A 19,759-nucleotide genomic window follows, 5' to 3' on the forward strand; every position below is an offset into this window, starting at 1 on the left:
GTTTTTCGAGGAGGTGACCAAGAGGATTGACGAGGGCAGGGCGATGGACGTTGTCTACATGGACTTTAGCAAGGCCTTTGACAAGGTCCCGCATGGTAGGCTGGTCCAGAAGGTTCGAACACATGGGATCCAGGGTGAGCTTGCAAATTGGATACAACATTGGCTTGGTGATAGGAGGCAGAGGGTGGTAGTGGAGGGTTGTTTTTCAGATTGGAGGCCAGTGACCAGTGGTGTGCCGCAGGGATCGGTGCTGGGCCCTCTGTTGTTTGTCATGTATATTAATGACTTGGATGTGAATGTAAGGGGCATGATTAGTAAGTTTGCAGATGACACCAAAATTGGTGGTATAGTGGACAGTGAAGAAGGTTGCCTAAGGTTACAACAGGATATAGATAAACTGGGAAAGTGGGCAAGGGAGTGGCAAATGGAATTTAATGCAGACAAGTGTGAAGTGATGCATTTTGGGAAGTTAAACCAGGGCAGGACATATACAGTGAATGGCAGGGCCCTGGGGAGTGTTGTTTAGTAGAGAGACCTTGGGGTGCAAGTACATAGTTCCCTGAAAGTGGCAACACAGGTAGACAGGGTGGTGAAGAAGGCATATGGCATGCTTGTCTTCATCGGCTGAGGCATTGAGTACAAGAGTTGGGACGTCATTTTACAGTTGTACATAACGTTGGTTAGGCTGCATTTGGAGTACTGTGTGCAGTTCTGGTCGCCGCACTACAGGAAAGATGTGATTAAGCTAGAGAGGGTGCAGAAAAGATTCACAAGGATGTTGCCTGGTTTGGAGGGCTTGAGTTATAAAGAGAGATTGGATAGGCTGGGTCTGTTTTCCCTGGAGCGAAGGAGGTTGAGAGGGGACATGATGGAGGTATATAAAATTGAGAGGCATAGATAGGGTAGATAGCCAGAATCTGTTTCCCATGGTAGGGGTGACTAAAACTAGAGGGCATAGATTTAAGGTGAGAGGAAGGAGGTTTAAAGGGGATCAAAGGGGTAAATTTTTCACACAAAGAATAGTGGGTATCTAGAATGAGCTGCCTGAGGAGATGGTGGAGGCCGGAACAGTAGCAACATTTAAGAGGCATCTGGACAGGTACTTGAATGAGCAAGGCATAGAGGGATATGGAATTAATGCAGGCAGGTGGGATTAGTATAGAGAGGCATTATGGTCGGCATGGACGTGGTGGGCTGAAGGGCCTGTTTCTATGCTGTATGACTCTATGACTCTGTGACTCTAGGCGCAGGCGTAGGCCGTTCAGCCTCTTGAGCCTGTTCCACCATTCAATAAGATCATGGCTGATCTGTTTGTGGCCTTAACTCCACTTTCCTGCCTTCCCCTCCACCCCCCATAACCCTTGACTCCCTTGTAGATCAAAAATCTGTCTGGTAGTTGCATGGTCAAAAGAGCTGAACTCCAGAGGTGAGGTGAGAGTGACTGCCCTTGACATCAAGGCAGCATTTGACCGAGTATGGCATCAAGGAGCCCTAGCAAGAGTCAATGGGAATCAGGAGGAAAACTCTCCACTGGTTGGAGTCGTACCTGGCACAAAGGAAAATGGTTGTGGTTGTTGGAGATCAATCATCTCAGCTCCAGGACATCACTGCAGGAGTTTCTCAGAGTAGTGTCCTAGGCCCAACCATCTTCAGCTGCTTCATCAATGACCTTCCTTAAATCATAAGGTCAGAAGTGGGGATGTTCACTGATGATTGCACAATGTTCAGCACCATTCGTGACTCCTCAGATACTGAAACAGTCCGTGTAGAAATGCAGCAAGACCTGGACAATACCCAGGCTTGGGCTGATACGTGGCAAATAATTTTCATGCCACACAAATGCCAGGCAATGACCATCTCCAACAAGAGAGAATCTAACCATCTCCCCTTGACATTCAATGGCATTACCATTGCTGAATCCCCCACTATCAACATCCTAGGGGCTACCATTGACCAGAAACTGAACTGGAGTAGCCATATAATTACCTTGGCTACAAAAGCAGGTCAGAGGCTAGGAATCCAGCGGCGAGTAACTCACCTCCTGACTCCCCAAAGCCTGTCCACCAACTACAAGGGACAAGTCAGGAGTGTGATGGAATACTGTCCACTTGCCTGGATGGGTGCAGCTCCAACAACACTCAAGAAGCTCGACACCATCCAGGACAAAGCAGCCCGCTTGATTGGCACCCCATCTACAAACATTCACTCCCTCCACCACTGACGCACATTGGCAGCAGTGTGTACCATCTACAAGATGCACTGCAGCAACACACCAAGGCTCCTTGGACAGCACCTTGCAAACCCGCGACCTCTACCAACTAGAAGGGCAAGGGCAGCAAATACATGGGAACACCACCACCTGCAAGTTCCCCTCCAAGCCACACACCATCCTGACTTGGAACTGTATCACCGTTCCCTCACCGTCACTGGGTCAAAATCCTGGAACTCCCTTCCTAACAGCACTGTGGGTCGACCTACCCCACATGGACTGCAGCGGTTCAAGAAGGCAGCTCACCACCGCCTTCTCAAGGGCAATTAGGGATGGGCAATAAATGTTGGCCTGGCCAGCGATGTTCATATGCATGAATTTTAAAAAACACAACCAATGAATTACTTTTAAAGCAGTGCTGATGTGTACAAACATGGCAACCGACAGCAGACAGCAAGATCCCACAAACTGCAGTGAGCTAAGTGATTGATGGAGGCAGTTGAGGCAGGAATATTGGCCAGGTTTTGCTTCCAATTGTGTCATGGTATATTTTACATCCACCTGAGAGGGCAGACGGCAGGGATGGGTGGGCGGGTGGGCGGTGTTGGGGGTGCGGGGGGTGGGGGTGGGGTGCGGTTGGAGGCCCAGTTCAACATCTCAGAATCTTACAGCAGAGAAGGAGGCCACTTGACCCATCATGCCTGTGGCAGCTCTTTCTGAGCCTCACTTCCCTGCTCTTTCCCCACAGTCTCACATATTTCAAGTGTTTATCCAATCCATTCTTGAAAGCTGAATCTGCTCCAGCACCTCTCAGGCAGCATGTGACATCACAACTCTATCAGGTGGGATTAGTATAGATAGGCATTTTGGTCGGCATGGACGCGGTGGGCCGAAGGGCCTGTTTCTATGCTGTAGAACTCTATGACTGTATAACTCTGCTTCAAAACACTTCTCATCACGCCCCTGGTTCTTTTGCCAATTATCTTAAATCTGTGCCTCCTCTGGTTACCGACTCTCCTGCCAGTGGAAACAGTCCCTACCCACTCCATCAATACTCCTTAAACCATGTTAATTAGATTTCCATACCTCACACACTCCTCCATGAGGACTCAATGCTGAGTGCTCCCTCTATTCTTTATAGTTAGCTCTTTGTGTGGGTGCAATGTCTCTTTAAAACATACAGTACAGAGAGTTGTAGAATCAAAAAATAACTTTGATTTCCCTTCTAACGGTCCTCATTTTCTGAATGATTCCCTTCACTTTCCCCTCTGGTTCTGAGCCGCCCACTTGTGTTAGTTCTGCCCTCAGTGCTGACATCAATCACACTGAACTGAGAGAAAAATGTGAGATGTTGGGAGAGAGGGAGGGAGAAAGAGAGAGAGCAGCTGGAGTCAGACTAGACAAGGCTGGGGACCAGGAGAAAGTTTGGAAAAGTTTCTCAAATCAGGTAAGATTAACGCAAGTATTTTCCGCAATTAAAACTATTTTAAATGACTTCTAAATTATTCTTGTTCGGTCGACATTTAGTCTTTTTCCCCACTTGAGTTCTTTTGGGCAAGTGTTTAGTTATTTCAGACTCCAGGTCAGAATGGGAATTTGAAATTGCAGCGGAATTCAGCCAAATCTCTCCCAGTCATTAACTGACCTTATTTTTTAATGAATGAATGACCAGGACAGGAAAGGTGCTGTTTCAGACATCGATTTAGTTCCGAGTCAAAATTAATTCATAATTTAATAAAAACAGTCCAGCAAGAAATACCGATAACATCCGCATGAGTAAAGTCCCGACTTCAGGGAGTACAGAGAGGCAGAACCTGAGAGAGAGAAAGGGACAGAGGGAGACCCGGAGAGAAAGAGAGGATCCCAGAGAGAGACAGCAACCGAGAGTCATAGCCAGAGACAGAACCAGACAGGGACCCAGACAGAGACAGAACCAGACAGGCACCCAGACAGAGTTATAACCAGAGATTGAAACAGACAGAGTTATAACCAGAGACAGAACCAGACAGGGACCCAGACAGAGTTATAACCAGAGATTGAAACAGACAGAGTTATAACCAGAGACAGAACCAGACAGGGACCCAGACAGAGACAGAACCAGACAGGGACCCAGACAGAGTTATAACCAGAGATTGAACCAGACAGGGACACAGACAGAGACAGAACCAGACAGAGTTATAACCAGAGACAGAACCAGACAGGGACCCAGACAGAGTTATAACCAGAGATTGAGCCAGACAGAGTTATAACTGGAGACAGAACCAGACAGGGGCCCAGACAGAGTTATAACCAGAGACAGAACCAGACAGGGACCCAGACAGAGACAGAACCAGACAGGGACCCAGACAGAGTTATAACCAGAGATTGAACCAGACAGAGTTATAACTGGAGACAGAACCAGACAGGGACCCAGACAGAGTTATAACCAGAGACAGAACCAGACAGGGATCCAGACAGACAGAGTTATAGCCAGAGATAGAACCAGACAGGGTCCCCAGGCAGAGTTATAATCAGACAGACCCAGATAGGGACCCAGACAGAGTTGTAGCCAGGGACTGAACCAGAGAGGGACCCAGACAGAGTTATAACCAGAGACAGAACCAGACAGGGACCCAGACAGAGTTGTAGCCAGGGACTGAACCAGTGAGGGACCCAGACAGAGTTATAACCAGAGACAGAACCAGACAGGGACCCAGACAGAGTTATAGCCAGAGACTGAACCAGAGAGGGACCCAGACAGAGTTCGAACCAGACAGGGACCCAGACAGAGTTGTAGCCAGGGACTGAACCAGTGAGGGACCCAGACAGAGTTATAACCAGAGACAGAACCAGACAGGGACCGAGACAGAGTTATAGCCAGAGACTGAACCAGAGAGGGACCCAGACAGAGTTGTAGCCAGGGACTGAACCAGAGAGGGACCCAGACAGAGTTATAACCAAAGACAGAGCCAGACAGGGTCCCAGACAGAGTTATAACCAGAGACAGAACCAGACAGGGACCCAGACAGACAGAGTTATAACCGAAGACAGAACCAGAGAGGGACCCAGACAGAGTGGTAGCCAGGGACTGAACCAGAGAGGGACCCAGACAGAGTTATAACCAGAGACAGAACCAGACAGGGACCCAGACAGAGTTGTAGCCAGGGACTGAACCAGAGAGGGACCCAGACAGAGTTATAACCAGAGACAGAACCAGACAGGGACCCAGACAGAGTTATAACCAGAGACAGAACTAGACAGGGTTTCAGACAGACAGAGTTATAACCAGAGACAGAACCAGACAGGGATCCCAGGCAGAGTTATAACCAAAGACAGAGCCAGACAGGGTCCCAGACAGAGTTATAACCAGAGACAGAACCAGACAGGGACCCAGACAGACAGAGTTATAACCAGAGATAGAGGCAGACAGGAACCCAGACAGAGTTATAACCAGAGATAGAGGCAGACAGGGACCCAGACCGAGTTATAACCAGAGATAGAACCAGACAGGGACCCAGACAGAGTTAGAATCAGAGACAGAACCAGTGAGGGACACAGACAGAGTTGGTTAGGATTGTATTTGCTGGAGTTCAGAAGAGTGAGGGGGGATCTCATAGAAACCTATAAAATTCTAACAGGACTTGACAGGGTAGATGCAGGAAGGATGTTCCCGATGGTGGGGGAGTCCAGATCCAGGGGTCATAGTCTAAGGATATGGGGTAAACCTTTCAGGACTGAGATGAGGAGAAATTTCTTCACCCAAACAGTGGTGAGCCTGTGGAATTCACTACCACAGAAAGCAGTTGAGGCCAAAACATTGTATGTTTTCAAGAAGGAGTTAGATATCGCTCTTGGGTCTAAAGGGATCAAAGGATATGGGCGGAAAGCGGGAACAGGTTACTGAGTTGGATGATCAGCCATGATCATATTGAATGGTGGAGCAGGCTCGAAGGGCCGAATGGCCTACTCCTGCTCCTATTTTCTATGCTTCTATAACCAGAGACCGGATCAGACAGGGACACAGACAGTCAGAGTTATGACCAGAGACAGAGCGAACATGTACCCGTTAAGGTGAAGGGTAGGACCAACAAATCCAGGGAATCCTGGATGTCAAGGGATATAGACTATTGGATCAGGAAAAATAAGGGAGGCTTATGGCAGATTCCGATTGCTGAAAACAGCGGAGGCACTAGAGGAGTACAGAAAGTGTAGGGGGGTACTTAAAAAAAGTAATTAGGAGAGTGAAGAGGGGACATGAGAAAACACTAATAAAAACAAGAAATGCTGGAACCATTCAGCAGGTCTGGCAGCATCTGTGGAAAGAGAAGCAGAGTTAACGTTTCGGGTCAGTGACCCTTCTTCGGAACTGTATTAGCTGTTTTAGCAGGTTTAAAAGTGGATAAATCCCCAGGCCCAGATGAGATGTATCCCAGACTCTTATGTGAGGCAAGGGAGGAGATAGCAGGGGCTCTGACACAAATTTTCAAATCCTCTCTGGGCACAGGAGAGGTACCAGAGGACTGGAGGACAGCGAATGTGGTACCATTATTCAAGAAGGGTAGCAAGGATAAACCAGGTAATTACAGGCCGGTGAGTCTACCATCAGTGGTTGGGAAATTATTGGAAAAAATTCTGAGGGAGAGGATTAATCTCCACTTGGAGAGGCAGGGATTAATCAGGGATAGTCAGCATGGCTTTGTCAGGGAAAGATCGTGTCTGATTAAGTTGATTGAATTTCTCGAGGAGCTGACTAGATGTGTGGATGAGGGTAAAGCAGTTGATGTAGTCTACACGGACTTTAGTAAGGCTTTTGATAAGGTCCCGCATGGGAGATCGGTTAAGAAGGTAAGAGCCCATGGGATCCAGAGCAATTTGGCAAATTGGATCCAAAATTGGCTTAGTGGCAGGAGGCAGAATAAGAGGTATGATCAGTAAGTTTGCAGATGACACGAAAATTGGTGGTGTAAATAGTGAGGAGGAAAGCCTTAGATTACAGGACGATATAGATGGGCTGGTAAGATGGGCGGAGCAGTGGCAAATGGAATTTAATCCTGAGAAGTGTGAGATGATGCATTTTGGGAGGACTAACAAGGCAAGGGAATATACAATGGATGGTAGGACACTAGGAAGTACAGAGGGTCAGAGGGACCTTGGTGTACTTGTCCATAGATCACTGAAGGCAGCAGCACGGGTAGATAAGGTGGTTAGGAAGACATATGGAATACTTGCCTTTATTAGCCGAGGCACAGAATATAAGAGCAGGGAGGTTATGATGGAGCTGTATAAAACGCTAGTTAGGCCACAGCTGGAGTACTGTGTACAGTTCTGGGCACCACACTATAGGAAGGATGTGATTGCACTGGAGAGGGTGCAGAGGAGATTCACCAGGATGTTTCCTGGGCTGGAGCATTTCAGCTATGAAGAGAGACTGGATAGGCTAGGGTTGTTTTCCTTAGGGCAGAGAAGGCTGAGGAGGGGGGGGGGGGGATCATGATTGAGGTATACAAAATTATGAGGGGCATTGATAGGTTAGGTCGGAAGAAACATTTTCCCTTAGTGGAGGGGTCAATAACCAGGGGACATAGATTTAAGGTAAGGGGCCAGAGGTTTAGAGGGGATTTGAGGAAAATTTTTTTCACCGAGAGGTGGTTGGAATCTGGAATACACAGCCTGAAGGGGTGGTAGAGGCAGGAACCCTCACAACATTTAAGAAGTATTTAGATGAACCCTTGAAATGCCATAGCATACAAGGCTACGGGCCAAGTGCTGGAAAATGGGATTAGAATAGATAGGTGCTTGATGCCAGCACAGGCATGATGGGCCGAAGGGCCTGTTTCTGTGCTGTATAACTCTATGACAGACAGGGACCCAGACAGAGTGAGTTATAGCAAGAGACAGAGTCAGACAGAGACCCAGACAAAGAGAGTTATAGCCAGAGACAGCTAGACAGCGATCCAGACAGAGAGAAAGAAGGAGAAAAACATGGCCAGAGAGAGAGACCCATAATGAAGTATAGCCAAACACATCCAGACTGAGGGAAAGACAAACTTCCATTTCTATAGCACCTTTCACGTCCTCAGGACGTCTCAAAGTGCTTTACAGCAAATTAAGTGCTTTTGAAGTGTAGTCACTGATGTAGGAAACACTGCACCTAATTTGTGCACAGCAAGATCCCGCAAACAACTGTGTGATAATGACTATATAATCTGTTTTGGGATGTGGGTTGTGGAATACGTATCGGTGAGGATACCGGGGACAATCCCCCTGCTCTTCTTCAAAAATAGTGGCTGTGGGATCTTTTACTTCCACCTGAGGGGCCTCAATTTGACGTCTCATCTAAAAGAGGGCACCTCCAACAGTGCAGCACTCTGTCAGAACTGCACTGGAAAGTTAGTCTGGATTCTGGGCTCAAGTCTCCAGAGTGGGACTTGAACTCATCACCTCTGATTCTAAGCAACAGAACCAAGAAAGACAGACCCAGAGAGACAAACACACACAGGAGATTCACATTAATGCACACTAACACACACACACTAACACACACACACTAACACACACACACTAACACACGCACACTAACACACGCACACTAACACACGCACACTAACACTAACACACTAACACACGCACACTAACACACGCACACTAACACACACACACTAACACTAATACACTAACACTAACACACACACACTAACACACACACACTAACACACGCACACTAACACACGCACACTAACACACACAAACTCTTACACACTAGCACACACACACTAACACTAACACACACACACGCACACTAACACACACACGCACACTAACACACACACACTAACACATACACACTAGAGCACACACACTAACACTAACACACACACACAAACTCATACACACTAGCACACACACACTAACACACACACACTAACACACGCACACTAACACACGCACACTAACACACGCACGCTAACACACACACGCACACTAACACACACACACTAACACATACACACTAGAGCACACACACTAACACTAACACACACACACAAACTCATACACACTAGCACACACACACTAACACACACACACTAACACACGCACGCTAACACACGCACGCTAACACACTAACGCTAACACACAAACTCATACACACTAACACACACACACACACAAACTCATACACACTAGCACACACACACTAATGCACACTAACACATGCACACTAACACACGCACACACACACACACACACAAACTCATACACACTAACACGAACACACTAACACTAACACATACACACTAACACATACACACTAACACATACACACTAACACACACACAAACTCATACACACTAACACTAACACACTAACACTAACACACTAACACTAACACACTAACACGAACACACTAACACAAACTCATACACACAAACTCATACACACTAGCACACACACACTAACACGAACACACTAACACTAACACACACACACTAACACATACACACTAACACACGCACACTAACACACTAACGCTAACACACAAACTCATACACACTAACACACTAACACTAACACATACACACTAACACACACACACTAACACACACACACTAACACACACACACAAACTCATACACACTAGCACACACACACTAACACACACACACAAACTCATACACACTAGCACACACACACTAACACACTAACACACGCACACTAACACACACACACACTAACACACACACACACTAACACACGCACACTAACACACGCACACTAACACACGCACACTAACACACGCACACTAACACACACACACTAACACACACACACACACAAACTCATACACACTAGCACACACACACTAACACTAACACACTCACACTAACACACTCACACTAACACACTCACACTAACACACTAACACACTAACACACTAACACACTAACACATACACACTAACACACTAACACACTAACACACTAACACACTAACACACTAACACTAACACACACACACTAACACACACACACTAACACACACACACTAACACACACACACTAACACATACACACACACAGACTAACACCCACACTAACAGATATACACTAACACACCCTGGCACATGTACACTAATACATACACAGTAACACACACACTATTACACACATACTAACACATACGCATACACACTAACATACACACGCTAACACACACTCACATATATACACAAACACACACACTAGCACATACACAGTAACACATACACACGCGCACACTAACAGACACTAACATACACACTAGCACATTAACTCATGCACGCACTAATACATACACTCGAATACACACTGGCACATATACGCTAACATACCAACATACGAATTAGGAACAGGAGGAGGCCACTCGACCCCTCGACCTTGCTCTGCCATTCAATAAGTTCATGGCTGAACTGATTACTCCACATTTCCACCTCCTCCCGATAACCTTTCACCCCCTGCTTATCAAGAATCTATCTACCTCTGCCTTAAAAATATTCAAAGACTTTCCTTCCACTGCCTTTTGAGGAACAGAATTCCAAAGACTCACGACCCTCTGAGAGAAAAATATTCTCCTAATTTCTCTCTTAAATGGGCGACCCCTTATTTTTAAACAGTGATCCCTGGTTCTAGATTCTCCCACAAGGGGAAACATCCTTTCCACATCCACCCTGTCAAGATTCCTCAGAGTCTTATATGTTTCAATCAAGTCGCCTCTTACTCTTATAAATTCCAGCGGATACAAGCCTAGCCTGTCCAATCTTTCCTCATAAGACAGCCCGCCCATTCCAGGTATTAGTCTAGTAAACCTTCTCTGAACTGCTTCCAACGCATTTACATCCTTCCTTAAATAAGGAGACCAGTACTGTACACAGAACTCCAGATGTGGTCTCACCAATGCCCTGTATAACTGAAGCATAACCTCCCTACTTTTGTATTTAATTCCCCTTGCAATAAACAATAACATTCTATTAGCTTTCCTAATCATGTTCTGTACCTGCATACTAACCTTTTGCTATTCATGCACTAGGACATCCAGATCCCTCTGCATCTCAGAGCTCTGCAATCTCTCACCATTTAGATAATATGCTTCTTTTTTATTCTTCTTGCCAAAATGGATAATTTTAAATTTTCCCACATTATACTCCATTTGCCAGGTCTTTGCCCATTCACTTAACCTATCTATATCACTTTGTAGCCTCCTTATGTCCTTTTCACAAGTTACTTTCCTACCTATCTTTGTGTCATCAGCAAATTTAGCAACCATACCTTCAGTCCCTTCATCCAAGTCATTTATATAAATTGTAAAAAGTTGAGGCCCCAGCACAGATCCCTGCGGCATATCACTGTTTACATCTTGCCAACCAGAAAATGACCCATTTATTCCTACTCTCTGTTTCCTGTTAGCTATCCAATCTTCTATCCATGCCAATATGTTATCCCCTACACCATGAGCTTTTATTTTCCACAATAACCTTTGATGTGGCACCTTATCAAATGCCTTCTGGATATCTAAGTACAGTACATCCACCGGTTCCCCTTTATCCACAGCACATGTTACTTCTTCAAAGAACTCCAATAAATTGGTTAAACATGATTTCCCTTTCACAAAACCATGTTGACTCTGCCTGATTACCTTGAATTTTTCTAAGTACCCTGCTTTAACATCTTTAATAATAGCTTCTAACATTTTCCCAATGACAGATGTTAAGCAAACTGGCCTGTAGTTTCCTGCTTTCTGTCTCCTTCCCTTTTTGAATAAAGGAGTTACATTCACTTTTTTCCAATCTAATGGAACCTTTCATGAAACTAGGGAATTTTGGAAAGTTAAAACCAATGCATCAACTATCTCACGAGTCATTTCTTTTAACGCCCTAGGATGAAGTCCATCAGGACCCTGGGACTTGTCAGCCCACAGCTCCAACAATTTACTCAGTACCACTTCCCTGGTGGATTGTAATTTTCTTGAGTTTCTCTCTCCCTCCCTTCCATTTCCTGATTTACAGCTAATTCTGGGATGTTACTTGTATCCTCAATAGTGAAGACACACACACACTAACAGACACTAACATTTTCACACAATGACACATGAGTGTGTCTGCTCACCAGTGAGTGATGCTCACTGGAAAGTATGATATTACAAATTTGGAGCAGGAGTAGGCCATATTCTCTATCCCTCACTTTACTGAAAACTGAGTGACTTGTTAGGCCACTTCAGAAGGCATTGAGTTAACCATGTCGTGTGGGACTGGAGTCACATGTAGGATGGCAGGCTCCCTTCACTCAAGGGCTTTCATGAACCAGTTGGGTTTTTACAACATTCTGGTAGATTTCAATGGTCCTCGTCTGGTGTCACTCCACAAATTACCAGATTTATTGAATGCAATTTCACAACTTGCTCTGGTGGGATTTGAGCTCACAGCCTGGGTTTCTGGAATATCCTGCACTCTCTCAGCACCAAGGCTCCCATGTAAAGTGTGGCTTCTTGGGGTAAGAGGGGACAGCCCCATCCTGTAGGACAGTAACCACAGTGAGAGTCAGCGCCTGCAGGAGATGAGCGACAAACTCAAGCTCTCTAGGCAGCAGTGTGAAGAGACGTCAGCAATACAAAAACAGGAGGCAGCAACTGCGCCAAGAAACCACTGCCAACTTCGGTGTGGACACGATGGCCTGAAAGGCCTGTACAGGGCACTGATTGAACCCCATCTGGAGCACTGCATTCAGTTCTGGGCACAGCACCACAGGAAAGTTATATTTGCCTTAGAGAGGGTACAACGCAGATTCACCAGAATTATACCAGGACTAAAATGGTTAAATTATGAGGACATATTGCATAGACTAGGCTTGTATTCCTGTATATCGCCCGTCACTGCCCCTGCCTCAGCACGTCTGCTGCTGAAAGCCTCCTTCATGTCTTTGTTACCTTTAGACTTGACTATTCCGATGCTCTCCTGGCTGGTTTCCCACATTCTACTCTCTATAAACTTGAGGTCATCCAAAACTCTGCTGCCTGTGTCTTAACTCACACCAAGTCCCGTTCCCCTATCACCCCTGTGCTCACTGACCTACACTGGCTCCCGGTTAAGCAACATCTTGATTTTAAAATTCTCATCCTTGTTTTCAAATCCCTCCATGGCCTCGCCCCCTCCCTATCTCTGTCATCTCCTACAGTCCTCCGAGACATCTGTGCTTCTCTAATTCTGGCCTCTATGCATCCCTGATTTTAATCGCTCCACCATTGGCAACCGCGCCTTCAGTTGCCTCGGCCCCAAGCTCTTGTTTTTTTTGTAATTATAGAAGATTAAGGGGTGATCTGATTGAGGTGCTGAGACTGTGGAACCTGCTATCAGTTGGAGCTGTGGCTGAACCAGATTGTGGTAATCAGAGCACAAATTTAAAATAATTGGCAAAAATGCCAGAGGGGAGATGAGAATTATTTTTTATGCATTGAGTTGTTACGATCTGGAATGTGCTTCTTGAAAGGATGGTGGAAGCAGGTTGAACCGTAACTTTTGAAAGAGAAAAGAGCCAGCACTGGCACAGTGGGTTGAATGGCCTCCTTCTGTGCTGTACGATTCTTTGAGATGTTGATGCATTCAATGGGAGGTTTTATGCATCCATGATGGAGAAGGGATTTGGGTTACAGAGGGAACATGAATGCTGGCATGGGCCATGCAGCCAAATAACAGTTTCTGTGCTGTAGACGCAACAGAAATTCTCAGGGACACAAGTTAACAATGTTTAGCCCTAATAAGAAGGGAAATCAGGGAAATGTTTCCACCCAGAGCCGAAATTGGGTTTAGGAATGAGATACCAATCGAAGACTCTAAAGCAGGCAGTGTAAATGAGTGTAGCAGTGGCTAAAAGGGGATGGAATGTTTTGGAACTGCACGGCGTTGGAGCATAGACAGCTCCTTGTTTTGGGCTGTGCTGACATCAGCAAGTGCACACGCAGTCAGGTAAGTTATTCCCTCAAACAGGAGAGCCAATCAGCTTCCTCTGAAAAGGCTGATTTACCAGCAGAGAGAACCCTGTTGATGGGAGAGTGGAAAAGGAGCTGAACATTCCTCATTATTCTTTCAGAAGCAGGGCTGGAATTATCTGGCTTTCTCGGAACAGATCTGATAGCTCTTTCAAAGAGCCAGAACAGGCACGGTAGACTGAACGGCCTCCTTCTTAGCACAGCACAGGGGAAGTGGTTCAGTCTACCGTGCCTGTCCTGGCTCTTTGAAAGAGCTATCAGATATGTTCCGAGAAAACCAGATGATTCCATTCAGCCCTTCAAGCCTGTTCCATTATTCAGTGAGATCACAGCTGATCCACCCGTCTTGTTTCAATCTCACGGCTATTTGTCCTCTCCTCAGCTGCTGCTCCCTGCCACTCATTCTTTCAGATTCAGAGCTGCAATGGTCTCTCTCTCTCTCTCTCTCTGACAGCTGATTGCCCTGTTCTTTACACAGAGAGTGGTGGGTGCGTGGAATGCGCTGCCAGCAGTGGTAGTAGAAGCAGATACGTTAGGGGCATTTAAGCGACTCTTGGATAGGTACATGGACGATAGTAGAATGAAGGGTATATAGGTAGTTTGACCTTAGGGTAGGTTAAAGGGTCGGCACAACATCGTGGGCCGAAGGGCCTGTACTGTGCTGCACTGTTCTATGTTCTATGTTCTCACTTGTGATCTCTGCCCTCTCTCTGGGTCAACTCCATTCCAGTACAGAGGCCAGTGGGTCATTTTATGAAGCAGGGACACAGACAGACAGGCGTTCAGTTTTATCTTTGCATGGGAATCAGAGGGCTGAAAAGCAGATTCTGGGGGCCTACGACCTCACCAACGAGTGCTCGCAGAGACCCCACACCACACTGTGAGGAGGCTGTGCACGACCAATGGGTTCAGAAGCAGAAAACGCACAGAGGAGTTATTTTTTTAAATTGCCACTTTTTGATGCAAGCTTTCTGCTGTTCTATTTTTCAAATCCCAAAACTCTGTCCCATGTTTACCTCCTGCCATCATCTGACCACAAAGCTGCTCTCTGTCAGCTGTGGCTCAGTGATAGCACTCTTACCTCAGCGTGAGTAGGCCGAGGGCTCAGGATCCAAGCCAGAGATCTGAGCCCATAATCCAGGTTGACGCTCCCACTTCTATACTGAGGGAGTGCTACACTGTCAGAGGTGCTGTCTTTTGTTAAACCGAGGTCCTACCTTCCCTCTCAGGTGGACATTAAACACCCCATGTGCACTATTTGAAAAGCAGGGGTGTCTGGTACCCGGACGATATTTATACCTCAATCAGCATCACTAAAAACCAGATTATATGGCCATTTATAAAACACTGGTTAGGTGTTAGATGGTGTATCATGGGCAATTCTTGACACCTCACCTTAGGAAGGATGTCAAGGCCTTGGAGAGGCTGGGGTTGATCATCTTACAGCAGAGAAGGTTAAGAGGAGGTTTGACAGAGATTTTCAAAATTATATGGGATTTTAATAGAATCGATGGGGAGCTATTTCCGCAAGCAGGAGGGTTGGTAACCAGAGGAGACAGATTTAAGGTAATTGGTGAAAGAACCAGAGGAGAGATTAAAAAGAAAATGCTTTTTTACTCAGTGAATTGTTATGATCTGGAATGTGCTGCCTGGAAGGGTGAGGGAAGCAGAGCTAAGAACCAGTACAGAAACGATGGGCTGAATGTCTACCTCCTCTACTGTATGATTCTATAATCACATTGCTGTTTGTGGGATCTTGCTGTGCCTGCTGTATTTCCTACATTATAACAGTGACTACAATGCAGAAAAGTACTCCATTGGATATAAAATGCTTTGGGAGGTCCTGAGATCATTAGCGACGTTTTCAAAATGCATGTTCCTTCATTTATTCTTTCCCTGGTCGCTGTGCAGTTGTGGTAAATGGTGCTGGGGATGTGGCGGATGTTTTCTGTTGTTGTGACAATCTGTTGCTATGCTGGGAAAATCCATGAGGCTTGTGGCCTGGGTGAGGGGCAGTCTGACCTGGCTCTGTGCCCGAGCACAGGATCACACTCTGCTTGTTTACAGTCAAACCAGAAAGCAGCAGCTCGATATTCCCAAACTGTGCCTCACTTCCAGGAGCACTGACACAACCTAGTCAGTAAATATATTACATTCAACAATGCCCCAGGGAGGCTTTAGCAAGCAGCTTGTTCATATTGTGTAATTTTGTCAGCTACTGATTTAGTCTTTCTCTGCCTCCCTCTCTCTATCTGTCTGTCTCTGTCTCCCTCTCTTTTTCTTTCCATTTCCCTCTCTCTGTCTCTCTATATATCTCTGTGTGACTCTCTCCCTCTATTTCTCTATTCCTGACCCTCTATCTCACACTGCCTCTCTATCTCTATCTCTGTGTCTCTGACTCTATTTCTCTCGATCTCTATTTCTCTCTCTATCTCTGTGTCTCTCTGTCTCTCTCTGACTCTGTTTTGGACTCTCTATTTCTCCCATATGACCGTATGAATTAGGAGCAAGAGTAGGCCATTCAGCCTGTTGAGCCTGCTCTGCCATTTGATAAGATCATGGCTGATCTTAGAGGGAGGAAGTGGCGTAGTGTATTGTCACTGGACTAGTAACTCAGAGACCCAGGGTATTGCTCTGGGGACATGGGTTCAAATCCCAATATGGCAGAAGGTGGAGTTTGAATTCAATTATAAATCTGGAATTAAAAGCTAATCTAATGATGGCCATGTTGATTGTTGTGAAAAAAAACCCATCTGGTTCCCTAATGTCCTTTAGGGAAGGAAATCTGCTGTCCTACATGTGACTCCAGACCCACAACAATGTGGTTGACTCTGAAAAGGCCGAACAAGACAGTCAGTTGTATCTAACCGCTACACAGTCAATAAAGAATGAAACCGGACGGACCACCCGGCATCGACCTAGGTACCGGAAATGACAGCGGCAAACCCAGCCCTGTCGACCCTGCAAAGTCCTCCTTACTAACATCTGGGGGCTTGTGCCAAAGTTGGGAGAGCTGTCCCACAGACTAGTCAAGCAACAGCCTGACATAGTCATACTCACGGAATCATACCTTACAGACAATGTCCCAGACACTGCAATCACTATCCCTGGGTATATCCTGTCCCACCGGCAGGACAGACCCAGCAGAGGTGGTGGCACAGTGGTATACAGTTGGGGGAGAGTTGCCCGGAGAGTCCTCAACATCGACTCCGGATCCCATGAAGTCTCATGGCATCAGGTCAAACATGGGCAAGGTAACCTCCTACTGATTACCACCTACAGCCCTCCCTCAGCTGATGAGTCAGTACTCTTCCATGTTGAACACCACTTGGAGGAAGCACTGAGGGTGGCAAGGGCACAGAATGTACTCTGGATGGGGGACTTCAATGTCCATCGTCAAGAGTGGCTCGGTAGCACCACGACTGGCCGAGTCATAAAGGACATAGCTGGGTCTGCAGCAGGTGGTGAGGGAACCAACAAGAGGGAAAGTATACTTGTCCTCACCAACCTGCCTGGTGCAGATGCATCTGTCCATGACTGTATTGCTAGGAGTGACCACTGCACAGTCCTTGAGGAGACGAAGCCCCGCCTTCACGTTGAGGATACCGTCCTTCATGTTGTGTGGCACAATCACCGTGCTAAATGGGATAAATTTCAAACAGATCTAGCAATGCAAAACTGGACATCCATGAGGCGCTGTGGGCCATCAGCAGCAGCAGAATTGTACTCAACCACAATCTGTAACCTCATGGCCCAGCATTTCCCCCACTCTACCATTACCATCAAGCCAGGAGACCAACCCTGGTTCAATGAAGAGTGCAGGAGGGCATGCCAGGAGCAGCACCAGGGAGACCTCAAAACCTGGCGAAGTTACAAAAATATAAAAGTAAAATGCTGGAAATACTCAGCAGGTCTGGCAGCATCTGGGGAGAGGGAAGCAGAGTTAATGTTTCAGGTCAGTGACTTTTCATCAGAAGCTACAAGCCAGGACCACTTGCGTACCAAACTGCGTAAGCAGCATGTGAGAGACAGAGCTAAGCGATCCCATAACCAACGGATCAGATCTAAGCTCTGCAGTCCTGCCACATCCAGCCGTGAATGGTGGTGTAATTAAACAACTAACTGGAGGATGTGACTCCACAAATATCCCCATCCTCAATGATGGGGGAGCCCAGCACATCAGTGCAAAAAACAAGGCTGAAGCATTTGCAACAATCTTCAGCCAGAAGTACCGAGTAGAGGATCCATCTCGGCCTCCTCCTGAAGTCCCCAGCATTACAGATGCCAGACTTCAGCCAATTCGATTCCCTCGCATGATATCAAGAAACGACTGAAGACACTGGAGACTGCAAAGGCTACGGGCCCTGACAATATTCCGGCAATAGTACTGAAGACCTGTGCTCCAGAACTTGCCGCGCCCCTAGCCAAGCTGTTCCAGTACAGCGACAACACTGGCATCTACCCGGCAATGTGGAAAATTGCCCAGGTATGTCCTGTACACAAAAAGCAGGACAAATCCAACCTGGCCAATTACCGCCCCATCAGCCTACTCTCAATCATCAGTAAAGTGATGGAAGGTGTCGTCGACAGTGCCATCAAGCGGCACTTGCTTAGCAATAACCTGCTCACTGATGCTCAGTTTGGGTTCCACCAGGGCCACTCAGCTCCAGTAATAAAAACAAGAAATGCTGGAATCACTCAGCAGGTCTGGCAGCATCTGTGGAAAGAGAAGCAGCCTTGGTTCAAACATGGACAAAAGAGCTGAACTCAAGAGGCGAGGTGGGAGTGATTGCTCTTGACATCAAGGCAGCGTTTGACCGAGTATGGCATCAAGGAGCCCTCGCAAAACTGAGGTCAATGGGAATCAGGGGAAAACCCTCCGCTGGCTGGATTCACACCTAGCACAAAGGACGATGGTTGTGGTTGGTGGAGGTCAATCATCTCAGCTCCAGGATATTACTGTAGGAGTTCCTAGGCCCAACCATCTTCAGCTGCTTCATCAATGACCTTCCTTCAATCATAAGGTCAGAAGTGGGGGTGTTCGCTGATGATTGCACAATGTTCAGCACCATTCATGACTCCTCAGATACTGAAACAGTCTGTGTAGAAATGCAGCAAGACCTGGATAATATCCAGGCTTGGGCTGATACGTGGCAAATAATTTTCATGCCACACAAGTGCCAGGCAATGACCATCTCCAACAAGAGAGAGAATCTAACCATCTTCCCTTGACATTCAACGGCATTACCATCGTTGAATCCCCCACTATCAACATCCTAGGGGTCACCATTGACCAGAAACTGAACTGGAGTAGCTACAAGAGCAGGTCAGAGGCAAGGAATCCTGCGGCGAGTAACTCACCTCCTGTCTCTCCAAAGCCTGTCCACCATCTACAAGGCACAAGTCGGGAGTGTGATAGAATACTCTCCACTTGCCTGGATGGGTGCAGCTCCAACAACACTCAAGGAGCTCGACACCATCCAGGACAAAGCAGCCCACTTGATTATCAACCCATGCACAAATATTCACTCCCTTCACCATCAACGCACATTGGCA

At 46.6% G+C, this 19,759-nt stretch overlaps 1 protein-coding gene across 5 annotated transcripts in view; it reads left to right on the forward strand.

The window, feature by feature from the left end:
- Positions 1-3,527: 3,527 nt before the first annotated feature.
- The window catches only part of LOC137367435 (lysyl oxidase homolog 3B-like), a 218,431-nt gene continuing 202,199 nt past the window's right edge, over positions 3,528-19,759 (forward strand). For 3 of the 5 annotated variants that reach the window (XM_068028644.1, XM_068028648.1, XM_068028649.1), the window contains exon 1: positions 3,529-3,656. The gene's annotated coding sequence lies outside the window, so the exon portion shown is untranslated. Of the gene's footprint in view, positions 3,657-19,759 lie in introns of all 5 variants that reach the window. The other 2 variants (XM_068028647.1, XM_068028646.1) reach the window with 1 other exon arrangement.

This window comes from Heterodontus francisci, chromosome 1 (assembly GCF_036365525.1).
Source record: "Heterodontus francisci isolate sHetFra1 chromosome 1, sHetFra1.hap1, whole genome shotgun sequence".
NCBI lineage: Eukaryota > Metazoa > Chordata > Chondrichthyes > Heterodontiformes > Heterodontidae > Heterodontus > Heterodontus francisci.